The sequence below is a fragment of the Scyliorhinus torazame genome, chromosome 2 (genome assembly GCF_047496885.1).
Source record: "Scyliorhinus torazame isolate Kashiwa2021f chromosome 2, sScyTor2.1, whole genome shotgun sequence".
NCBI classification, from domain to species: domain Eukaryota; kingdom Metazoa; phylum Chordata; class Chondrichthyes; order Carcharhiniformes; family Scyliorhinidae; genus Scyliorhinus; species Scyliorhinus torazame.
In genome coordinates this window covers 369,594,711-369,621,362 of record NC_092708.1, presented here as the reverse complement: position 1 = coordinate 369,621,362, position 26,652 = coordinate 369,594,711, and the positions used below count along the sequence as shown (strand labels likewise).

The 26,652-nt window shown below is 51.2% G+C and overlaps 1 long non-coding RNA gene across 1 annotated transcript; it reads right to left on the bottom strand.

Annotated features, from left to right (window-relative positions):
• Positions 1 to 1,796: 1,796 nt before the first annotated feature.
• Positions 1,797 to 25,335, bottom strand: LOC140407921 (uncharacterized). Its single transcript, XR_011939894.1, has 3 exons — positions 25,236 to 25,335; positions 22,774 to 22,917; positions 1,797 to 1,940 (listed from the first exon to the last, which is right to left on the bottom strand). It is a non-coding gene; the product is annotated as an uncharacterized lncRNA (long non-coding RNA).
• Between the last annotated feature and the right edge of the window lie 1,317 nt (positions 25,336 to 26,652).

Below are 26,652 nucleotides of genomic sequence, written 5' to 3'. Positions count from 1 at the left end.
ATTTGGAGGGAGGAGTCAAGTAAGTTCCCCACTTCGTACACTGACGCTTCTCATTTAAGTCACTATTGTGGAGTTGAATCTGGTCCCTTCTAATTATGAAATGAAGCAAGTTCTCCTGTAAATCAACCCATTTAATCTGGTGCTTGCGAATCTACAGTCGTTACCTGGTCCAGCAATGTCTCAATTTTAAAAATGGTCACTCTGGGTCACTGTCTGTGTGGAGTTTGCACATTCTCCCCGTGTTTACGTGGGTTTTGCCTCCACAACCCAAAGATGTGCAGGGTCGGTGAATTGGCCACGCTAAATTGCCCCTTAATTGGAAAAAATGAATTGGGTACTCTCAATTTTTTTTTTAGATGATCACTCTTATTTTCATATCCTTCTACTGCCTTTCACCTTCTCACCTTTGTAACCAGCTTCAATCTTACAATCATCAAAGATTTCTGCACCCCTCCTATTCTGACATCTTCTGCATCCTTAATTTTCATCACTCCACCATTACCAGCCACACCTTTAGCTACCCTAAACCCCAAGCTCTGGAATTTCCTCCCAAACCTTGCCTTCTCTCTACATCTCTCTCCTCCTTAATAATTACCTCTTTGACCAAACTCTGTTCTCACATCCCTTCAAGTCAGATTTTGGCCTGGATTTTCATTCCTGTGTCAGATGGTACAAGGCAGCAAGTTTCCCAGATTGTCTGGGGTAGTAGTACCCCATATGGCAGCATCTTCGCTTGGGGGGAGGGGGGGGGGAAGTGGTGGGTGGATGGTGGTTGTTGGGTGGTTGCAGGTGTGGGTGCAGAAGAGAGCCTTGTCCGCCAACCCAGGACACGGGTTAGAGGGAGCCACAGAGTGCCAAGGCAGGCTGTTTTAAAGGCCCACCTCGATTCTCTGGACCACTACCCCAGCTATCTTCCTATACATTAAGGCAGATATCCCTCACCCCTCACATCCTCTCATCCCTGCCCACTCACAATGCCCTTACATGCAAACTCATGCCAAACTATGCCCCCACTTCTAGTGGTCTCTCATACCCATATGCCAGTCTATGACACCCCATCAGTCCCCATGTTCCTTTATACTCCCTGTGCTAACTTAGTGCCACACCATGCTCCCAACCCACCATCCTTTGCTCTTGTACTCTCCCATGCCAAGTCACCGAGTATCCACTATTGGCAAACTTCAGGCGCCATGCTGAAAATAAATAAATTAAAGATAGAAGCACCTATTACAGATTTCACTGTAGAAACCACACTCCCCATTCAAGAAAACCCATTCAATTTATTAAAATCCCTCTAGATCTTTAAAAAAAATACTTATATTCATAACCCCATATCAAAGACAGATAATCCTTCAATAATCTCTTTGAACTGTCAAACTGTGAATTTTTAACACCCCAACTGAGCAGCAAAGCATTCATAGTGTTACAATAATAGCAATTCTGGTTATGTCAACAAGCAGCTATCAAAACTGCTGAAAGTCTTTTTTCAACTCCGACAGACACAGGCAGGCATTTCTTTCAATAGTTTAAACAGCTTGAGTTTTTTCAACTCTCTGATGCACGCAGGCAATATTTTTCCATTTTTAAAGTGTTGGCCATTGAAATAACTTGACATATGTTAAATAATTCTACAAATCTTAACTGCCCTTCAAGGGCATTTCCGACTTTAAAGATTCATAAGGCCATTGCTGCAGTATAAATGGGGTTTGACTGAATGCTGAGTTCAAATTTCCCACGTGGAAGTTAGGACTCACTTGACTCCCACATTTCACGCCCATCCCCCCCCCCCCTCTTGCCACAAACCTACACCCCAATGAAAATAGACTCTGTTGGAAATGGTTCCATATCTGGGTTCCACTCACCATTTTGGAAGGTCCCCAGAGTCTCCACCACTCCACGATAACCCAATCCTCGCTGTAAACATTCGTTTAATAACACGCCTGTGAAGCAATTTGGAAAATTATGCTATGCTGAAGTTGCTATTTAAAAGCAAGTTCTTGTTGTAGTTTTTAGAGCTGACGCTAAGTATAAAATCTCTTGACAAACGAGTCAACACATTCATTAGGGCTAAAACACGTTAACTATATAATAAATTACTGCAGACATTCATGTCGGCACCAATTAATCAACCTTATTTCCAGAATTGTATAAATCGGTTTCTTTAAATGATGTCCCAATCATTTTATATAAAAATAAATAAAAATGTTATCCCCTATGCTCCTCTTCAGCTGGGCCAACTGGCCAGTTTAATCCCTGAGAGACCGTCAGAGTTTTATGTATGTTACAGGGCCCTGGTTTCTGCATTGATAGGACCTACCGCATGAATTGAGAGGGTGATCCTCCTGGCCGGCAAAATTCCCTTGAAAATATAATGCCACCTCCGCGAGCAGAAGGAATGGGACAGTAAGGCATACCCTACCATTTGCTGGGCATTGCCAACTCTATTTCCTTCTTACTTTCACCCCCACCTCCACACACCACAATTATGTCACCAGCAGGGGAGTTCTCCCCTCAACATTTAATCTTCAAGCATCACCACCAGGGCTGCCTGCCAAAGCCAACTGAGAGGGTATTCACCCCAGTTGCTGGTTGGGGAACCTTGCTGCCTGCAAACTGGTTGCTGTTGTGTAATGCTTCTTCATGTAGTATAAGCTGCTTCCTTGATGTATACTCTGACAAAGGAAGGTTCAGACTTGGAGATAGGTTCAACACATTTATTGAACAGTTAACAATTCTCCTACTTGAGTTCGACTCTCCTGCTGATCTTGCTATAGTAACTCAATCTAACTAACCAGTCTGCTCTAATCCATGCGGTGGGTGTGATGCTTCCTGATCTGCCCCTGTCTCTCTGAGTGTCGCCTATCGAAAAAGGAAGAGCATGTGTGCCCTGTCCTTTCATATGGGTAGCTCCCTTGTGGTCGTGTCACCTCTGGGTGTGTCTTGACTGCCCATTCATCGTGTCCTATCTTACTGATCTATTGGTTGAATGTCTGTGTGTCATGATGTCTGTGGTGCTCCCTCTAGTGTTTACTCAGTCCTAGTGTACCTACATTAATCCCTTGTGCATTTACAGTGATGCATATCACCACAGTTGCTATGTTTTCTGACATAACAACTGTGACTACACTTTGAAAGTAATTAATTGACAGTGGAGCACTTCAGGGATATGGGATGTCCAGCCGATGTAACAATTGCTATATGAATGCAGCTCCTTCATCCCTTCATCTCTAAATGCGTACTCCAACATGAGTATATAACTTTGGGGGTCAGTTTCGCTCACTTGGCTAGACAGTTGGTTTGTGATGCAGAGCAAGGCTAGAAGCTCGCGTTCAATTCCTGTACTGACTCAGGTTATTCATGAAGGCAAGGAGAAAATGCTGAAAAATCTCAGCAGATCTGGCAGCATCTGTAGGGAGAGAAAAGAGCTAACGTTTCGAGTCCAGATAACCCTTTGTCAAAGCTCTGACAAAGGAAATAACAAGAAGGACTCTTACACAACACTCTGGGGGATGTCATGGAATTGAAACTTAACTGAAGTAGTCATATAATATTACAGCTAAAATATCATGTCAGAGACTTTAAATTGTGCAGTACGTAACTCTCATCCTGACTCACAAAATCTGTCCACCATCTATAGGGCACAAGTCAGGAATGTGATGGAATATTCTCCATTTGCCTGGATGAGTGCAGCTCCAACGACAACACAAGTGACTTGACATCATCCAAGACAAATCAGCCTGCTTGATTGGTACTCCATCCACCAGCTTCAACATTCACTCCCTCCATCGCCAATGTCTAGTGGCAGAAGGCAGTACCATCTCCAAGATGAACTGGGGAACTCGCCAAGGCTCCTCTGACAGCACCTTCCGAATCCAAGACCTCTATCACCTAAAAGGACAAGGACAGCAGATGCATGTGAGAGTCTGAGCTTCCTGAGGCGCTAATGAGAGAGCGGATCCTCTACGCATGTTGGTACCAGTTCCTTCGAGCTCCATGTCCATTCCATTTGCTGTATGAAGGCAGAGGGAGGGGTTTCGGGATGGGGCAGGAATGGTGATCGTGGGCATATGGCTGAGGAGAAATCAGCTTGTACTGTTGCTGGCATCGCTCCTACTGCTGGAATAGTTGTCCATGGTGTGGTCTTTGCTCTTGAACCTCAACAGAGATGGAAGGTGGAGCTGCTATTATGCCATGTTGAAGGCTAGCAGCAGCTGGAGATGAGTGAATTACTACAACTATGAAGTGCCTTCCAAGCAGCTGAAATTCAGTGAAAGAAGTCACTGAGAGGAAGAGCGCTTTGAACTGGGGGCTCAATGGCCATGTTTGGAGCTCTTCAATATAACTGATCAAATACTTCCCAGCTTGACCGTTTCACTGTCAGAATTGTTCCCACAGGGCACTCACCTTGATGACCCTGGCAAGTCGTTGACAGGCTGGGAAACAGGTGGTGAGTGCCTGTAAAACAGGGTTAGCTTGTTATTTGTACTTCCAGCCTGCCATTCCTTTGCAAACCATTGCATATGCACCAATGTTGAAGCTTATCCCGTGTTTCCTGTTGCCAGTGATAGATAGACCACTGGAGAGACTGCCTTGAGCTTGTTTGGAAAGGGCTACACCCACTTCCCATCCATCACACATATTCAAGTGTCTGGCTGCAAAGTGTGAGGCGAGAAAAAAGGATCCCTCTTCCACAATAGCAGACATCGGTTTTTGTGTATTATGGAGCAGTTGGAACAAGTCCTTGAATATTTATCTTGAAGGTTCATAGGTTCATAGAATTTACAGTGCAGAAAGAGGCCATTCGGCCCATCGAGTCTGCACCGCCCCCTGGAAAGGGCACCCTCATTAAGCCCACACCTCCACCCTATCCCTGTAACCCAGTAACCCCATCTAACCTTTTTGGACACTAAGGGACAATTTAGCATGGCCAATCCACCTAACCTGCACATCTTTGGACTCTGGGAGGAAACCGGAGCACCCAGAGGAAACCCACGCAGACATGGGGAGAACATGCAGACTCCGCACAGTCAGTGACCCAAACCGGGAATCGAACCTGGGACCCTGGAGCTGTGAAGTAACTGTGCTAACCACTGTGCTACCATGCCGACCTCTCATTGGTGCCTCAGAAAGCTCAGACTCTCACGGCAGGTCGCTGTTGACATCTGCAGTCTCCTGGAACAAGACCTCTTGCCATTGGAGCAACTAGGCCAGTATACATTCTCTTAATTAGTTGTAATTTGTTTCTGCATTTGAACTTTGAAGCCTATTCCAGTTAATGAAGAAAATTATTTTTTAATCTTGTTTGCAGTCATCTCTCAGTTTTGCGACCAACCTTGTAAACCCCAATGACCATTTTGAACGTCTTTGCTGACCAGCGATGCACTATTTAATGATTGGTTTGCCTGTATTCCTAGATTCCTTTCCTCTTCTGCACATCCTGACTGGGAATCTCCTGTCCCAGCAGCAGCAGGAATCATCACAGGTGAGACCAAGAAATTCGGAGAGCAGCCAAAGGTCTGTTGACTTTGCGGACCCGGAAACTCCCAGGTTCAGTTTCCTATTTTCAAAGGTCCAGATGATGTTCCTATTCTTCTTCCCACAGTGCATCACCTTGCATTTATCAATGTTAAGATTCATTTGCCACTTAGCTGCCCAGTATGCAACTTTTCTAATGTCTTATTCTACGATGCTGCATTCTTCCTCAGTGTTCGCTATATCCTAGTCTAGTATCATCTACAAATTGTGATGTTGAGTTACTTGTTCTTAAGTCCAAATCATTCATGTAAATTATAAATAATAGTCCCAGCAGGAGTCATTGTGGCATACCATTTTCTATCTTACTCAAATCTGTACAATTACCATTTACCCCAACTTTTTCCAATATATGTTTTAGTCAGTTTCTTCTCAATTTGTCCCCTGACTCCTGGTGCCTAACGTTAGTCATGAGCCAAATATGTGGTACCTTATCAGAGGACTTTTGGAAAACCAAGTCTATGGGGCGGGATTCTCCGCCGGCGGGATGTTCCGTTTTGCCGGCGCCCGGGGGTTTCCCGACGCCGTGGGGCTGCCCCACAATGGGAAACCCCATTGACCGGCCGGGGTAACGGAGAAGCCCGCCGGCCGGTCGAGGCTGAAAAGTGGCGTGTCGGGGCGGAGAATCCAGCCCATGATTTCCATTGCATTTCCCTTGTTTACTCTTTCTATTACCTCTTCAAGGATGCCATCGGCAGCACAGTGGTTAGCACTGTTGGTGCACAGCTCCAGTATCCCTGTTTCGATTCCTTACTTGGGTCACTGTCTATGAGGAGTTTGCACATTTCCCCGTGCATGCGTGGGTTTCCTCCGGGTGCTCTGGTTTCCTCCCACAGACAAAAGATGTGCAGGTTAGGGGGATTTGCCAAGCTAAATTGCTCTTAGTGTCCAAAATGGTGGGGTTACTGGGTTACGGGGATAGGGTGGAGGTGTGTGCTCTTTCCAAGGGCCATGCAGACTCAATGGGCTGAATGGCCTCCTTCTGCACTGTAAATTCTATGATTCAATGATCAAGTTAGCTATGTGTGAATGGGGCTTTAGAATCCATGCCATTTATTATTATATTTTCTGTGACAATATTGTCTTCTATCACTTATGTTACCATAGGTTCCAGTACCTTTTCAATCACTGACATGGTGCTGACTGGTCTATAGTTTTTAGAGTTTGTTCAAACACTCTTTTAGCATATGAGAACAACATTAATTGCCTGCCATTCCTCTGCCATTATACCCTTTTCTAAGGAATTTAAATATAGAAACATGAGTCTTTAGTAACCCTTCCTGAGGATTCTTGAGCACATGTAGGTGCATACAAACCAGGGGCAGGATTCTCCCCTATGCGGCGGGGCGGAGGGGTCCCGGCGGGATGGCATGGGGTGAACCACTCCGGTGTCGGGCCGCCCCAAAGGTGTGGATTTCTCCGCACCTTTCGGGTCAAGCCCTCACGTTTAGGGGCTAGGCCCGCGCCGCATTGGTTGCCGTCCCGCCATGACAGCCGGCGGAAGTCCGTACATGCGCAGGAGCGTCAGCAACTGCTGACGTCAATCCCGCGCATGCGGAGGCTATGGCCAACGTGGAGGCAAAAGAGTGCCCCCACGGCACAGGCCTGCCTGCTTATCGGTAGGCCCCGATCACGGGCCAGGCCACCATGAGGGCACCCTTTGGGACCAGATCGTCCCGCGCACCCCCCAGGACCCCGAAGCCCGCTCGCGCCACCTAGTCCCACCGGTAAGGGAGATGGTTTGATTCACGCCGGCGGGACAGGCATTACAGTAGCGGGACTTCGGTCCATCATGGGCCGGAGAATAGCCAGGGGGGGCCCGCCGACCGACGCGGCGCGATTCGCACCCCCGCCCAATCTCTGGTGCCGGAGAATCTGGCGGCCGGCGGGGGCGGGATTCACGCCGCCCCCGGCAATTCTCCGACCCGGCGGGGGGTCAGAGAATCCCACCCCGGATCTGGGATCTTAACCGCTTTTAGTTTTAACCTCTTTTAGTTTTCTATTCCATCGCTATTTATATTGATTTTAGGCTAGCACTTCAGTGAAGTGTCTATTTTATTATTTTCTTTGGCAAAATCTGAGGCTCAATACGTTTAACGTTACTTTTAACATCATGTCAGAGTTTATTTCGTTTATCCTTCAGTGGCCCTAACCATTCCGTATTTTTCCTTTTGTTATTTATATGTCTGCAAAAAACTATTATTTATTTTTATATTCCTTGATGATTGATTTTAGAATTTATTTTTGCCTTTCTGATGGTTTTATTCAGCTTCTTCGTGAAGTTTTACAAATTATCTTTTGCCCTCCTCTCCTTCAATATCTAAGCATTTTTTATGTGTATTTTTCATTCGATTCAATTTTCTTTTTCGGTGATAGTTCATCCATGGCACCTTGTAATTAGTTTGTTTGTTTTTGGTGCAATACTTTTCAGTTGAGCTCTATTGATTACCCTTTTAAAGATTTTGCAGTGCTTTCAGTGCAAGCCAAAGTGTTTTGGCTTTTTCAGACTTTCTCCTTGTTTAACTTTGTTAGTTCCAGCCTATATGTATCAGGACACTCACAAATAACAGGACACTCCTAAAAATGAAAGATTTTCATTTATATTATGCCTTTTACCAGCTCCGACTGTTTCCTAGCGACTTTGCCAAGGAATATTTTGTAGCATAGTCACTGCTGTAATGTCGGGAATTTGGCAGTCAAGTTACACACAGCAAACTCCCACAATTAGAAATGTGGGGCACGAGCTAACCAAAAACAGAGTCCATTTTGGGCGGAATTACTGGGGTCGTTCCGGGAATTTGTAGTGCCCAGAATGACCTTGCTATCTATGGGGTTAATCGAAGGGGTTAATCTTCAATACATTATGCTATCAAAACCAAGGAAGTGGAACATTACCCTCAAAGGCAAAACAATGGCCATCAGATCATAGAATCATGGAATTTACAGTGCAGGAGGAGGCCATTCGACCCAGCAAGTCTGCACTGGCCCTTACAGAAAGCACCCGACTGAAGCCCACGTATCTACCCTATCCCCGTAATAGTAATCCCACTTATAATTTTTTGGACACTAAGGGCAATTTAGTGTGGCCAATCTACGTAACGCGCACATCTTTGGGCTATGGGAGGAAACTAAAGCACCCGGGGGAAACCCACGCAGACACGGGGAGAACATGCAGACTCCGCCCAGACGGTGACCCAGCCGGAAATCGAACCTGGGACCCTGGAGCTGTGAAGCAACTGTGCTAACCACTATGCTACCGTGCTTCCCATAAATAATCTACTTAAAGAAACTGGGAGCCCATCAGAGCTGATGGCCCCGGATAACCGGCATTGTAAAAACAAACACAACAACATATAAGGAGAAATTGACTTTATGACATACATACCAACTTTTAAAAAAAATTTTTTTTTAGAGTACCCAATTATTTTTTTCCAATTAAGGGGCAATTCAGCATGGACAATTCACCTACCCTGTGGGCAGCACGGTGGTGCAGTGGTTAGCACCGGGACTGTGGCGCTGAGGACCTGTGTTCGAATACCGGCCCTGGGTCACTGTCCGTGTGGAGTTTGCACATTCTCCCCCTTTCTGCGTGGGTTTCACCCCCACAACCCAAAAAGATGTGCAGGTTAGGTGGATTGGCCATGTTAAATTGCCCCTTAATTGGAAAAAAATAATTGGGTACTCTAAATCAAAATAAAAAAAATTCACCTACCCTGCATATCTTTGGGTTGTGGGGGTGAGATCCACGCAGACACAGGGAGAATGTGCAAACTCCACACGGACTGTGACCTGGAAGCGGGATCAAACTCGGGTATTCGGCGGCGTGGGCCAACAGTGCTAACCACTGTGTCACTGTGCCTCCCATACATATCAACTTGAGAGCCAGAGACGTCATACCTGAATGGGATCCATTGTTTCAGTCATGGAATGGGCAGCATGGTGGTACAGTGTTCAGTCCTGCTGTTGCTCAGCGCCAGGTACTGGGTTCAATTTCAGCCTTGGGTGACTTTCTGTGTGGAGTTTGTAATTTCTCCCTGTGCCTGCGTGAGTTCCCTCCGGGTGCTCTGGTTTCCTCCCACAGTCCAAAGATGTCCAGATGAGGTGGATTGACCATGATCAAATTGCCTCTTATTGCCTAATGATGTGCAGGTTAGGTGGGGTTGGGGAGTTAGGACGGGGGAGTGGGCCTAGGTTGGGTGCTCTTTCACAGGGTCTGTGCAGACTCGATGGGGCGAAGATCTCGTTCTGCACTGTAGGGATTCTGTGATTCTATGGAAACAACGTCACAAGGACTGGGTTTGTATTGACAAAGCAGGGACCAGGCTAAAAGAGATTGAAAGGTGTTAAGCACATACCATCTAAATAATTCTCCGACCCTCCCGCCAGGTCGGAGAATCCCTGGGGGGCGGCGTGAATCCCGCCCCACTGCTCCGACGGCAGCTACCGGATTCTCCGGCGCCAGTTTTCAGGCGAGGGCGTGGGATCACACCACGCCGGTCGGAAGCCGTTGGCAGAGGCCCCCCCGGCAATTCTCCGGGCCCCGATGGGCTGAGCGGCTGTCGGTTTCTGGCCAATCCCGCCGGCGTGAAATGAACATGGTCCCACACAGCGGGACCTGGCTGGTAGGCCGGCTGGTGCGGTCCTCCGGGGGGCGCGGGGGGATCCGGCCCTGGGGTTGCCCCCCACGGTGGCCTGGCCCGCGATCGGGGCCCACAGATCTGCGGGCGGGCCTGTGCCATGGGGGCACTCCATCCTTCCACGCCGGCCTCTGTAGGGTTCCGCCATGGCCGGCGCGGAGAGGACACCCCCCTGCGCATGTGCAAGAATACGCCGGCCAGTCTGCGCATGCACGGAACCACGCCGGCGATTCTGCGCATGCGCTATCTCGTGCCGGCCCTTCGCCGCTGGTTGGTGCGGCGCCATCCCCTCCGGCGCCGACCTTGCCCCCGGAATTGCAGAGGATTCCGCAAGTTCCGGTCAGCCAATAGTGATTCGCACCATTTCTATACGCCGGCGTCGGGCCATCGGGGGATTCGGGAGAATCCCGACTGTCTCCAGGAAACATGGGCGAAATTCTCCGTTATCGGCGGAAATTCCGCTGATCGGCGCAAAAAACGGCGCAAATCCGACTTGCGTCACGTCGGAAAAATGGGTCGATAGTCTCCGGCCCGAAATGGGCTAGCAGCGACGTAACGGGATCCGCGCTTGCGCAGTGGTTCACGCCGTGCAGCGTCATACATGCTGCATGGCGTGACGGCTCATAAGGCCGCGCTGCTCCCCCCCACCCGACCGGAACACCCGACCGCAACACCCGACTGGATGGCTGGCCGTCGCTCAGCCCCGAGGTTCGAGTCACGCGATGTGGAGGCGCTCCTGGACGCGGTGGAGCAGAGGAGGGACGCCCTGTATCCCGGGCACGGCCGCAGAGTTGCCCCACGCCACAGCCGGCGTCTGTGGAGGGAAGTGGCAGAGGCCGTCACCGCTGTGGCCCTGACACCACGGAGAGGCACCCAGTGCCACGAGAAGGTGAACGACCTCGTCAGAGCAGGCAGGGTGAGCCTCCCCCATATCCCCCCCTCCCCATAACCCCCCCTCCCCATATCCCCCCTCCCCCATATACCCCCTCCCCCATATCCCCCCTCCCCAATATCCCCCCTCCCCCATATCCCCCCTCCCCCACATCCCCCCTCCCCATATCCCCCCTCCCCATATCCCCCATATCCCCCCTCCCCCATATCCCCCCTCCCCCATATACCTCATATCCCCCCTCCCCATATCCCCCCTCCCCATATCCCCCCTCCCCCATATCTCCCATATCCCCCCTCCCCCATATCCCCCCTCCCCCATATCCCCCATATCCCCCTCCCCCATATCCCCCTCCCCCATATCCCCCCTCCCCCATAACCCCCCTCCCCATATCCCCCCTCCCCCATATCCCCCAAATCCCCCCTCCCCCATATCCCCCCCTCCCCCATATCCCCCCTCCCCCATATCCCCTATATCCCTCATATCCCCCCTCCCCCATATCCCCCCTCCCCATATCCCCCATATGCCCCCTTCCCCATATCCCCCCTCCCCAATATCCCCCCTCCCCCATATCCCCCATATCCCAAAGTGAATCCAGCCCTAACCTTAACCTCTGCAATGCATGCGCAACCGATGGCGTGCATTCATATACCTGCCTAACACTGTTGCCTTTTACCCCTGCCCCCCCCCCCCACAGGAGAAGCGCGCACACAACAACAGGGAGCATGTGGGGACTGGAGGAGGGCCCGCTGATGAGAGGCCACTGACCGTACACGAGGAAAGGGCCCTGGAACTGGCTGGCGGACCTGAGGACCGGGAGGTTGCTGATGCAGAGGTAGGGGGCGTACTAGCGAGTGAGCCACCGACAGCCCGTCCCCATATCCCCCCTCCCCTATATCCCCCTCCCCGTATCACCTGATCACTGCCTGATGTCTAACCATGCGTGCTTCATTGTGTATCGCAGGACCAAACGTCCAGGCACCCATCCCCGCAGATGCAGACCGCCCGCAGGATGCCCCTCGGAGACCACGGGAGACGGAGAGAGCTGGAGCAACAGGGAGACGACACCCCCATCACGTGCGGGAGCGACCACCCAGCGACGAGGGGGGCAGCCACAGGCCCCCGTCACATCCGAGCCAGGATACAACTACCCAGGACACCACTACCCAGGACACCACTACCCAGGACACCATTACCCAGGACACCCCTACCCGGGACAGCACTACCCAGGAAGACGAAATACCGGACAGTGACTCAGAGTGGATGGGTGGAGATGAACCCCCACCCCAAAGTGCCATGGACTCAGAGTGGGACGAAGAGCACGACACAACGCCACTGCTGTCACCAACACCCTCCACCATCGCAGAAACACTCACCACGGTTGGGCACTTTAATGATGAGGCGTCTGGTACACTCACTGGTGCGCACAACACAGCCGTCCCGGTACAGCAGGTGGAGGTAGGAGCAGCAGAGGGACCGGGCGGTCGGAGGGCAGCCCAGCCCAAGCGAACATCTGCCGCCCAGATGGATCCCGGGTTCCTGCAGTTACCACACCCACACATAGATCCGATGCAACCACCGACCCGGAGACGAGCGAAGAGGGTGACGGCCGGCTTGCGGCGGCTGCAGTCGCAGGTGGAGGAGTCCACCCGCGTCCAGGAGCTGGGAGTGGTGCCGGTCATGCGTGCCACCCAGGCTGACACCGCACGGGTGGCGTCCGCGGTGGAGGCAATGGGTGCGACGGTGTCAGACATGGGGAACGGTTTGCGAGGCCTGGGGCCTTCCGTGCAGGTGGCATCTGTGGCCCAGGAAATGGCTGCCCTCTCACAGGAGGCCATGAGCCAGTGCCAGATGGCAGAGGCGCTCAACGCCATAGCCCAGTCTCAGCAGGCCATGGCCCAGTCTCTGCAGGCCATGGCCCAGTCTCTGCAGGCCATCGCTGAGGGCATCGGCGCCAGTGGCCATGTGCGAGCCGGCGTCGCACTGTCACAGACAGGGTTTGCCAACCCCCTGGGCTCCATGGCTGCAAACCTGCAGACCCCTGTCGATACCAGCACGGGCCTCCAGGACTGGCAGCGCCAGATGTCGGGGGGGCGTCGGATGGCCAGTCCGTTCACATCCCCCACCCATGTAGAGGCCTGGGGGCCATCGGGCACCCCGAGGGAGGAGGAGGTGGTGTGGTCCGTCCCGGCTCCCCCTGTAGGGGAGGTCCCGATACACTGCAACACCTCGGACTCCCCCCCCTTCCGTCCCAGGTGCATCGGGTGGGCAACGGGCAGGACAGGCTGGCAGCTCGCCATCCCAGTCGCCCGGGCCGCAGCCTGGCCCATCTAGGCCAGGACGCCCCAGGAAACGGCCGCCAAAGGGATCCAGTGTCAGAGGGCAGGAATCACAGGAGTCCACCTCCAGTTCTGCTGTACCGTCTGGGGAACCACGTTGACGTAGTCAAAGGGCCCGTAAGGCCAAACAATTAGACACTGAGTAAGTTGGCACGGGTGCAGGGCACAGATGAGTTTTAGGGGCTAGGGCACGTGCATGAACTCCGTTCGTTATTATAGTCAATGTTACACCTACCGAAGCTGCCTTTGTGCTCTGTCCAAAGTGTGCGGGGGTGTCATGTACGTTGAGCGCAAGTGTGTGTGTGAGGGGTGGTCTTACCTCAGCCCCAGGTGAGTCTGCCCCTTCCCCCTGGGCCGCCATCAACATCCCCCGGGGCAGAGGATGGGACCGTGCGCTGCAGTGTCACAGCCGCATGCAGGGATGGTCCGGGTGGATGGTGGGACTGTGGCCATGGGTCAGACATAGTCCAACGATGTAGAGTCAGGAGCTCATCGCAGGGCGGGTTGTCATCATCCTCCATGGCCTGCGATAGACACGCGTCCACCCGCAACTGTGTGAGCCCGGCCCGTTGTGCCGCAGGTGGATCGGCAATGGGGGGGGGGTGGTGTGCATGCGGGTGGGGTGGGTGGGGTTGGGGAGGGGGGTGAGGGTGCTGGGTGGGTGGATGGGTGGGGGGTGTGGGTCGTCGGCTGTTGCCATGGTGTGCGGTCTGTGGCCATACTACCCGATTCCCACGCCCATCTAGTCAGTGAAGCGGGTGGCTATCAGTCTGTCCCGTGCCCGCTGGGCCAGCCGGTAACGGTGGACAGCCACCCGCCTGTGTCTACCCCGTCTGCCCTGACCATTGCCCCCATCCCCCTCATCTGGGGAGGACTGGGCCTCTTCCTGCTGCTCCTCCACTCCGCCCTCTCTGCCTGCGGCACATCGCCCCTCTGCTGGGCTCTGTTGTGCAGGACGCAGCACACCACAATGCCGACCCTATCTGACCGATACTGGAGGGCGCCCCCAGAGAGGTCCAGGCACCTGAAACGCATCTTCAGCACGCCAAAGCACCTCTCTATCACTCCCCTTGTCGCTACATGGGCATCATTGTAGCGGTTCTCCACCTCATTGCGTGGCCTCCATATAGGCGTCATCAGCCACGATCGCAATGGGTAGCCCCTGTCGCCCAGCAACCAGCCCCTCAGCCGGGGATGGCGTCCCTCGTACATGCCGGGGATGGATGAACGCGACAACACGAATGAGTCGTGTACACTGCCTGGGTGACGGGCGCAGACGTGCAGGATCATCATGCGGTGGTCGCAGACCACCTGTACGTTCATCGAATAGGTCCCCTTCCTATTAGTGAACACGGCCCTGTTATCTGCAGGTGGCCGCACGGCGACGTGCATCCCATCGATCGCGCCCTGGACCATGGGAAACCCGGCCACGGCAGAGAAGCCCACGGCCCGGGCATCTTGGCTGGCCCGGTCCACGGTGAAGCGGATGTAGCGGTGCGCCATGGCATATAGGGCATCTGTCACTGCCCGGATGCACCGGTGCACCGATGTCTGCGATATGCCGGACAGGTCCCCACTCGGTGCCTGGAATGACCCCGTTGCATAAAAGTTCAGGGCCACCGTCACCTTGACGGACACGGGGAGAGGGTGTCCCCCGCCAGTGCCACGCGGTGACAGGTGTGCCAGCAGGTGGCAGATGTGTGCCACGGTTTCCCGGCTCATCCGGAGTCTCCTCCTGCATTCCCGGTCCGTGATGTCCTGGTATAACTGCCGGGGCCGGTACACACGGGGCGCCCTCGGGTGCCTCCGTTGCCGTGGGGCCACGACGTCCTCCTCCCCCTCCTCGTCCTGTCGGTCAGTTGTCCCTCAAGCCTGGGCGGCTGCCGCCTGCCCCTCTGCGGCAGCCTGCGCCGCCTCTCTGGCACGCTCCTCCTCCTCCTCCTCCTCCTCCTCATCCAGGGCAACATAGACATGAGCGGCTGCCACCACGGCGGCCAACATCGCTGGATGATCTGAAAACATGACGGCCTGGTGGGGGGGGAGGGGAACGAAGACATGTCGTCATTGCCCATATCCCCTCCTCCCCCCAGCCAGGTGGCATGGACCGCATGGGTCCAACTGTTGGAGGCTGGCACCTGGCCAGGTGGACCAACTCACTTGCCCTCCCATCCCCCTCCTCGGCACGGACCCCCCCCAACCCCCAACCTCCACCCCGGCACGGCACGGACCCCCCCCCCACAACCTCCACCCCAGAACGGACCCCCCCCCAAGCTCCACCCCAGCACGGACCCCCCCCCAACCCCCAACCTCCACCCCAGCACGGACACCCCCCAACCTCCACCCCAGCACGGAACCCCCCCAACCCCCAACCTCCACCCCGGCACGGCACGGACCCCCCCAACCTCCACCCCAGCACGGACCCCCCCCCAACCCCCAACCTCCACCCCAGCACGGACCCCCCCAACCTCCACCCCAGCACGGACCCCCCCCGCAACCCCCAACCTCCACCCCGGCACGGCACGGACCCCCCCCAACCTCCAACCCGGCACGGCATGGACCCCCCCACCAACCTCCACCCCGGCACGCCACGGACCCCCCCAACCTCCACCCCAGCACGGACCCCCCCCAACCTCCACCCCGGCACGGACCCCCCCACCCCAACCTCCACCCCAGCACGAACCCCCCCCCAAACTCCACCCCAGCACGGACCCCCCCCCAACCTCCACCCCAGCACGGACCCCCCCCCCCAAACCCCCAACCTCCACCCCAGCACGGACCCCCCCAACCTCCACCCCAGCACGGACCCCCCCCCAACCCCCGACCTCCACCCCGGCACGGCACGGACCCCCCCCAACCTCCACCCCAGCACGGACCCCCCCCAACCTCCACCCCAGCACGGCACGGACCCCCCCCCCAACCTCCACCCCAGCACGGACCCCCCCCAACCTCCACCCCAGCACGGACCCCCTCCCAACCCCTAACCTCCACCCCGGCACGCACGGACCCCCCCCCAACCTCCACCCCAGCACGGACCCCCCCCCAACCTCCACCCCGGCACGGACACCCCCCCCAACCTCCATCCCAGCACGGACCCCCCCCCCCAACCTCCACCCCGGCACGGCACGGACCCCCCCCAACCTCCACCCCGGCACGGCACGGACCCCCCCCCCCAACCTCCACCCCAGCACGGACCCCCATCCAACCTCCACCCCAGCACGGACCCCCCCCCAACCCCCAACCTCCACCCCGGCACGGACCCCCCCCCCCCAACCTCCACCCCGGCACGGACCCCCTCCCGGCACTCCCCCGGAGCCCAGCCTATTCTAACCACCCCCCACCAGACTGCGGCCACGCCATTGCCTGCCCAGAGCCAACCCCCCAGGCCGTCACTCACCTCCACGCTGGTCGGCGTGAGCCTGGAGCACCGGGTCACGCCGATGAAAAGGAGGTTTGATTCACGTCGACGTGAACGGTCATCACGTCGACGGGACTTCGGCCCATCCGGAAGGGAGAATATCGGCAGGCCGATAATCGGCTGCCTTGCGCAGACCCGTGACATTCTCCGCGGCAGCGGTGCCATTAACGCCCCGCCGACTTTTCTCCCTTCGGAGACTTCGGCAACCGGCGGGGGCGGGGCGGGATTCACGACGCCCCATATTTTTGATATTTTTGATAGTTTTGTAATAAAAAGGCCAAGAAAGTTGACTTTTGTGCTGCAGACATGAAGGAGGGTCAGGAATGATCACCCTGATTCATGCTCTACAGTTCTAATCAGAAGGATCGACTGTGTAGGGAGCTGTAAGTGTCAGCCAGATCTGAGGGAAATTGGGGCTGAGGTTGAAAGCTAGTTTAAGGGTAGCAGCTAATCTGACGGAGTTTGAGTTGAGGTTTGCTCAGAATCGTGGGTTTTTTCCTGTGGTTTTTCATGGAGGCTTTTTGTTAATGAGTCGTGGTTTTGAGTGTTGTGCGGCGTCATTATACTTGTTTAAAGCTCTTGTACTAAGCACTAGGAGTGTTTTTAAAGAAACATCTGTGGTTGAGCTTAAAAGCCTGTGTCTGTGTCAGTTTGTCCGATATAAAATCCTAAAGTCAGGGACTGACAGTCGGAATAAACGGGAGCGGGGACAGCGCTGAGCTCCAGCTGACACAAATTTATGAAGTTTTACTCTCTTTTATTTTTAGTTAGGTATTTTATTTTATTACTCGGAGAAGCCAGGCTGTTGAAATCAAATCTGGATTCTCGCAATGACATTGCAGATGCATGCATTTTTTACATTAATATCCCCCATAATGTAATTTCCATGGCCAGGTTTCTGAACAGTTTTCTGAGATGAGGCGAGGATGAAATCACTATAAGACGCTGACAGGATCAGTGTTGGGGACTTGATACTTAGGAGAATGGATGGCAATCTGTGGCACAAAGATAGTCTAAGCATAATCCTTGTGACACTGGCTGCTTGTCAAGTCATGAGCTGAATTCTCTCTTTGGATCCAAAGCTGCCCACATCGAGGAGAAGCTGGGGGTGAAGGAGGAGGGAGGTAGGGTGGAGTGGGGGAATTTGGGGTGGGCGGGTGGCGGGGTTACTTCAGTTCAGTATTAGCTGCTTGGCCATTTAGGGGTAAATTATACGGTGCGAAGCCATGAAGGGGCTCTTTAAAACCACATGAATTTACATTAGCAGTTTTGCAATTCCCTTTTGAAACCTTGTCAGCTATCTAACTCTCCTTCTTTAAAACTCCTCAAAATTTACATCTTTGACTAGTGACTTTTGGTCATCGATTTTCTTTAAAAAAAATTAATTTAGAGTATCCAATTCGTTTTTTCCCATTAAGGGGCAATTTACCGTGGGCAACCTATCTTGCATACCTTTGGGTTGTGGGGGCGAGACCCATGCAGACACGGGGAGAATGTGTAAACTCCACATGTACAGTGACCCAGGTCCGGGAACAAATCTGGGACCTCGGCGCCTTGAGGTCAACGATGCTCACATGTCCATTTGTGACTCCCTGTGAAATTGTGTTTGTGCGAAGCATCTTGGGTCATTTTGCTACTTAAAGGCGCCACATAAATGTATATTGTTGTTGTTACAACAGCGAAAGAGACACAACAGACCCTAGAAGAGCAGCATGCTTATAGTTTAGCCGGTTGACTGAAAAACGGAGCAGAGTTTATTGTAATGAAATCAAGAGATTCGGAAGAGGAGTGAAGCTTACACCTGTCTAGGTTAGGGATCAGGAAGCTGGTGAAGACTAGAGAAAACTGGACACATTTCAAATTAGATGGGAGAGGAAAGGATTTGTCGGGGTAGGGCTGCGCTGAAGACCAGACAGGATAATGGAAGTGATCAGGGCTCGGCCAAAAATACAGCACCACAAGGAGTGTCATGTTACCTAGACATCAAGGCTCAGCAATTAAATAGGAAGGTTAAGGGGACAAAGACTAAAATTAGATGTGTATATGCATGACTGTCACAAGCACTTGAAATAAAGTGGTTGAACTTGAGGCATGGGTTGCAACTGGTAATTATAATGTCGTAGGAATCACAGAGACATGGCTAACCCAGGGTGATGAAAATGAATGCAACTTACAAAGATAAAGGGAGTCAGGAAGGATGGGAGGGAACAGGATATGTGGAAACTTTGCCTTATTGTCAGGAACACTGGGAGGTTAAGAGCAAGCATTGCACAAATGTGTCTGGGCTCTTTGGTTAGACATGTGTAATAAGGAAAAGGACAGAATAACACACAGGTAATTTTCAAACTTCACACTCCAAGTTGCAAGTCTCACCTACTGGCAATGCGGATTGACAATCCAAGCATGGGCCGTGAATGATTTTATGGCTATCGATTTAAATAGAAAACTATGTACAATGCACGCTCAAATTCTAGTGGAAGTTATGGTGGCATAGTATTGGAAGGTTTCTCACATTTGTTAGAAGAGTAAGAAAGAAAATGTAATTTGAATTTCAAGAAGGGGGATTTCATTTTGGTCATCATTAACCCGGAATGCCCAAATAGGATCTGGCTGAGTTTGTCATTGTATTAGGCGAGGGGTGTCTGACTTAGTTGGGGCGGGGTTGGGGGGTGTCTGACTTAGTTGGGGCGGGGGGCGGGGAGGGGGGGGGGGGGGGGGGGAGGAGGAGGAGGAGGATTTGTCTTCCACACAAAAGGGGTACAAAGTAAGAAGTGTAGCCACTTCCACCCAGCCATTCATGTTGACATGGGGCCTTAACCAGATTGAGGCTTGGGCCCCAATACCGTACCAGCAGGAAAATCATTGGCTTAGCTCAGTTGGCTGGACTGCTGGTTTGTGATGCGAAGCGAGGCCAACAGCTGAAGTTATTCATGAACCTTGCCCCTTGCCTGAGGTGTGGTGATCCTCAGGTCAAATTGCCAGCAGTCATCTCGCCCCCTCAAAGGGGAAAGCAGCATATGGTCATCTGGGAGTATGGCGACTTCACTTTACTTACTTAAGTATTAGAAGAGGGAACTAATTGAGGAGGAGGGAGAGCCCACGATGACAATGAATCATGTGGAGCCTCTGTACTTCATGAGTAATGCAGACACAATTCAAGGAATAGATATAGACACCACTAGATGAGAGTTGTTATACCAGAAGAACACTGCGATAATAAGTAGATGCTTTTGTTCCCAGATCCTTGAAAAGATTTGTTAATCACAGATTAACAAAGCAATGCAAGAGAAGACTTTGGCATGCACATACTACATTGTGCACTCAGTTTAGAGGCCCATCTAGTATTCAGTTAACAATAGTCAACTGCCAAATAATGGTTTCCACAATCTAATGATATTCAATTTAACATGTCGACGGGATCTTCCGGTTCCATACAAAATCCCGCCCGAGGAGTTTGGGAAACTTGATAACATATGCTGAGATCACTACTTAACAACAGATGTACTGGTGGTAAATAAGCTTCCTTCAACTTCATGACGTAGAGCAGAACACATGTATACATACATGCAGCAAGAGTAAAGCAAATGAAATATTCTAAGCAGGAAGAACATCTTTATTGCAACCAGTATGACATTTTACCTTTAAATGGCTACCTTTAAATAAGACTACCAGTTTAACTTTCAATTAGGACCAGTTTTGTGTCCTTGCTGACAAGGATCTAGGTTGAGGTTGCCCAGACTACTTTCACATGGGAACTTTAACGCCAGAGACATAAGGTTCACATGTAACACACTGAGCCATCCACTTTTCTCAATGAACTTACTTTTGATCAGAGGCTCTGTGTCATTAAGAAATATGGGGATACCTCTGCTAGGTTAGTGGATCAATCTTTTCAAACCAAAGTGTTGCAGGGTCACTTCTGCATCATCTGAATTCTGGACTATCACAAATTATCTTAACGTTCCATGACAAAGAATGATTTAAACCAGTGACGCTCGTTGGAAAGCAAGGACAAAATTATTGTGTGAATGGGATTTCCACCACATTACTGGCCAAGTAATACTGGTGGTGCGGAAGCATCTCCATGGAATTTATTCACCATAATTAGACCAGATAGCTTGGGCGAGATTCTCCGACCCCCCGCCGGGTCAGAGAATCGCCGGGGGCTGGCGTGAATCCCGCCCCCGCCGGTTGCCGAATTCTCCGGTGCCGGAGATTCGGCGGGGGCGGGAATCGCGCCGCGCCGTTTTCCGGGCCCCCCCCCGGCGATTCTCCGGCCCGGATGGGCCGAAGTCCCGCTGCTAGAATGCATGTCCCGCCGGCGTGGATTAAACCACCTCTCTTACCGGCGGGACACAGCGGCGCAGGCGGGCTCCGGGGTCCTGGGGGGGGGCGCGGGGCGATCTAGCCCTGGGGGGGGGGTGCCCCCACGGTGGCCTGGCCCGCGATCGGGGCCCACCGATCTGCAGGTGGGCCTGTGCCGTGGGGGTGCTCTTTTCCTTCCGCCTTCGCCATGGTCTCCACCATGGCGGAGGCGGATGAGACACCTCCACTGAGCATGCGCGGGGATGCCGTGAGTGGCCGCTGACGCTCCCGCGCATGCGCCGCCCGGCAATGTCATTTCCGCACCAGCTGGCGGGGCACCAAAGGCCTTTCCCGCCAGCTGGCAGGGCGGAAATCAGTCCGGCGCGGGCCGAGCCCCTCAAGGTTAGGGCTCAGCCGCTCAAGATGCGGAGGATTCCTCACCTTTGGGGCGGCGCGATGCCAGACTGATTTGAGCGGTTTTTGGAGCCGGTCGGCGGACATCGCGCCGATTACGGAGAATTTTGCCCCTTATATTGGGAGACAGACCTAGTTCATGCTGAAGTTTAGTACAGCACATGCAACATTTTCAAAGCAGTGTTAGTTCGGGCTGCAATTCTGTGAACCTATAATGTGTTGCTGCGATTCAGCTATTTGTCTGTGTTTAATACATCTTTGTCAGTGGGTGGCTTAAACCATGGCCGAATGAAGCATTGACTCTACTATCATCCAAGACAGGGAAACTTTCAATGGCCGATTGCAGAAACAAGAAAGAGTTTTCATTTAACATCTGTGCTTGCTTCAAATTGCCCAGATATTCAGTGCTGTTCAGTGCAATATTGAGGGAGTGCTGCACAGTCAGAGGTGCTGTTTTCAAATGAGATGTGAAACTGGAGTCCTAACTGCCCTCTAAGGTGAACATTTAGGATAAAATTACATGAATGCAAAGAAGAGCAGTGGAGCTATCCCTGGTGTCCAGGTCAATATTTATCCCTCTGTCAATACCATTGAAACAGATTATCTGGTCATCGACACATTGCTCTTTGTGGGGTTGTGCTTTGCACAATTTGGTTGCTATGCTTCCTACCTTACAAGAGCGGATGCATTTAAAAATACTGCATTGGCTGTGAAGTGCTTTAGGATGTTGTGAGGCATTGAAGAGTTCCATATGAATGCAACTTTTCTTTTTATGAAATTAAATGAAATTAAAATTACTTATTGTCACAAGTAGGCTTCACTGAAGTTACTGTGAAAAGCCCCTAGTCGCCACATTCTGGCGCCTGTTCGGGGAGGCTGTTACGGGAATTGAACCGTGCTGCTGGCCTGCTTTTCAAAGCCAGCGATTTAGCCCTGTGCTAAACAGGGGAGATGTAGGAACACCCAGGTCATAGAGAGACAAGTCTCGCCGTTAGCTGTGGTTTGAGACTCTGACCAAAACAAATCTAGAACCAAAATCCCGAAACAGAAGAACAACCTTTTAAAAATAGAAATAGTAAGAAAGATGCAGCTTCAGAGCAGGGTGAAAACTTCGGAGAACCCAGGCCAGGGCCATGCTAAAATTCAAAAACTGCAATCCAGATGTTGGACCATGATTGAACAATCCCATAGGAGATCAGCAGGGTACAAAATGAAAACAAGAAAGACAAATTCACAACTTACGTCAGTGGCTCAAGCTGTCTGCTGCCATTGTTGACGTTAGTCAACTGGATATTTCTTCGTCAATACAATGTCATCATCACTCAGTGCCATTTTGTTAATAGAGTTCTTGGTTTGCAAGCAGGTTTTTCTGGACTGCACGGCATCCTTAATAATAAAAAAAAAGACTCAGAAAATCACTTGTCAGTTCAAATAGACCACTTCAAAGTCTTACTCCCCTTAAAGGGGCATGTCACATCAGGTTGCATTCCTCTGCCTTGAAAATGACAATGTGTCACAGTAATCTCTTTGGATTTATCTAAATTCAGCCTCTTGAATCCACTCTAAAGATCAGAAAATAAACATCACACAGCTCATCCAAGCACCAGTGAATCATTTCCTGGGCTTATTATTTTCTAATTGGCTATCCTTTTCAGACAGAAGCCAGTGTGACGCGTGATTGCGTTTAATAGGTCGCATTGTACAGCTTGAGGATTTCTTTGTCAGTGAGGCAACAATGAGTTCGATCATCATTCGTTCTATCAGGACAGATGGAATTGAAATCTCTCCCCTTTTCCGGCTCCTAATGAAAGTGTATGGGCCAGGATCTATTGGGCTTGAATTGAGAGACAGAACTATCCACATGTAACTTGTGCTAATTTAATTATCTCACTGTAGAGCAGCCTAAAGAACAGAACAGAATGGCATTGTGGTGGAAGTGTCACAGTGTGCTGGTCTAGTAACACAAGGAGTGGCAGGAAAACCGTTTGGCGCTCTTGAGTTTGCACTCAGGCTCTCTGAGCTGGTGCCAAGCAGATGACAAGCACAGGAAGGTCGGAAAAGCACTACTATTCCTACACCATTCCTAGCTCCAGAGCACCACAGGCTAAGGTGGGGTAGGATCAAAGGAGCGGTTGTGGGTACTGAGAGAATTATTTTGAACGTTTTGCATGGTTCATGTAAAGTGCTGAGATGCATAATCTTGTTCATGGAGTAAAGCAACAAGATTCCCTCTTGTCATTCTCTGAGGGGCGACGCGAATCAAATGCAACTGGCAAAAACCAGGTGAGTGGACAGTTAAAGCCAGCCAAGTTATTCAGCGGCCATGGATCAGTGCCAGAAGAGGCCCAAAACGTTCATTTTGTTTCTACTCTTCTTTGGGACAACTTGTACGCCTGCCAGCTTTTGATTAAGTGTATCCCTGGAGGTTTCATCACATGACCTGCCTCCATGCTCCAGCTGTTAGACAGCCAACAAGCCCATGCTTGTGGATCACTGCCTTACTCTGCCAGTTGGAAAGCAAAAAGACTCATTACACAATTGGATGATACTTGACTGTCGGCCCAACAGGCCCCTCCCCCGCCCCCCAATTTCAATATTTCTTTAAGAGCAAAATACTGCGAATGCTGGACGTCTGAAATAAAAACAGAAAATGCTGGATAAACTCAGCAGGTCTGGCAGCATCTCTGGAGAAAGAAACGGAGTTAACTCCTCAGATCTAAATGATCCTTCTACAGATGGAGGGACCATTTAGATCCGAATCGTTAACTCAGTTTCTCTCCACAGATGTTGCCAGGTCCACTGATTTTAGCCAGCATTTTCTGTTCAATAGTTTTATATTTGGTAAAGAGAACTAAAGAGAATGGCAAAATAAAAATCAACCTTTTTTAATGTCCCAATGTTTTTTAAAAATTCTCTCATGGGATGTGGGCATCACTGGCAGGACCAGCGTTTATTGCCCATTCCTAAATGCCCTTGAACTGAGTGGCTTGCTAGGCCTTTTCAGATGGCAGTTAAGAGTTAACTACGTTACTGTGGATCTGGCGTCACATGTAGGCCAGACCATGTAAGGACAGCAGATTTCCTTCCCTAAAGACATTATCAAACCAGATGGGTTTTTACACCAATGGTATCATAACAATAATAATAATCTTTATTGTCACAAGTAGGCTTACATTGCAATGAAGTTACTGTGAAAAGCCCCAAGTCGCCACATTCCGGCACCTATTCGGTTACACGGAGGGAGAATTTAGAATATCCAAATGACCTAGCAGCACGTCTTTCGGGACTAGTGGGAGTAAACCGGAGGAAACCCACGCAGACACTGGGAGAACCTGCAGACTCCGCACAGGCAGTGACCCAGCCGGGAATCGAACCTGAGACCTTGGCGCTGTGAAGCCACAGTGCTCACCACTGTACTACCGCGCTGTTCACGGTCACCATTTGACTTTATTGAATTCAAATTTCACCATCTGCCATGGTGAGATTTGAACCCGGGACCTCAGAGCGTTACCCTGGGTTCCTGGATTGCCAATCCAGTGACAATAAAACTAGGGCACCCCTCTCCAGGGTTGCACACAGCAGTGTCCTGGAGATTGATCTTCAATTCCTGGAGTTCCAAGTAATTCCTGGAGGGTTCGAAACCCTAATCAGGAGGACCAGGAACGCTCCTCTGCTCTCACAAGGAAAGCTTAAGATGGACCTACCTCGGAATGGCACCTCATTCCCAATTGCGAGATTGCCAGCAAGAGACCTCTGTGATTTTCCCGGCGGGAATGGGTAGGGAGTTTTCGTGGGATCCAAGGCCTGGGAGGACTTATTTCTGGAGCACCGTGTGAGTTACAAAATCATGCCATGACTCATGTACCTAAAACTGACTTGGGAGTTAAAATTGGACCTAATGTCAGAAATCCTGGGTTGGGTTACTGATCAGTAAAATGCCAGCAGATCATAAATGTGATAAAATAGGATCAGCAGTTTTCACATAACATTATCATAATATTAGCACATAACATTATGATTCCTACCTAAAGGAGAATTAAAATGTTAAAATTCCTCTGGTCGCACACTGACCAATGCATTCACCTAAAATTCCTTTCTGTCTTATTTCAGGGCTAACCCCTTTCGATTAATTACTGTGCCTGAATAAAGAATTAAATACCTTGCAAAAATACAAAGATCAGTGCACTCTCAAAGAAAATTTTAAGAAGTAGGAACTGGTACATCTGGGTGGCACGATGGTGCAGTGGTTAGCACTGCTGCCTGATCGCGCTGAGGACCCGGGTTCGAAGCCGGCCCTGGGTCACTGTCTGTGTGGAGTTTCCACATTCTCCCCATGTCTGCATGGGTATCACCTACACAACCCAATGATGTGCAGGGGAGATGGATTGGCCATGCTAAATTGCCCCTGAATTGGAAAAAAAAGAATTGGATACCCTAAATTTATATAAAAAAAGAACTGGTACATCTCCCTATTTCTACTCTTGAGTGCACAAAGTAGGACGAAAGGTGGGATTTGCGGAATTCTCACATATATCTTGACTTTTGTTGCTTATGGAATGAATGGGTATTTTGTAGTGGGAGACAAACCTGCGGGCCTTAATACATGAATCTGTGTTACTAGTGGAATAAATCAAACAAGTGTTATGCACAAAATGTATTTGCTCAGATACTGCCTTCAATCAGTGTGTTTTGTGTAGAATGAGGTGTGTCATTTCTTAACCTTGAGTGCATATTCCAAGTCAATAACTCAGCAGCAGGTTTTCTTGAGTTTAAAATAAGGAGGTTTGGGCAACACGGTGGCGCAGTGCTTAGCACTGCTGTCTCATGGCACCAAGGACCCAGGTTTGATCCCAGCCCCGGGTCACTGTCCGTGTGGAGTTTGCATATTCCCTCCACATCTGCAGTGTCTCACCCCCCCACAACCCAAAGATTTGGAGGCTAGGTGAATTGACCATGCTAAATTGCCCCTTTATTGGAAAAAAAAAAATAACTGGGTACTCTAAATTCATAATTTTTTAAAAAAGGAAATTTATTCATCCTGTTACATTTACCCTGAATTAATACCCCACACTCAAACACAACACACACAAAAAGATTGAAAACAGTTGAACATGGTAGGTA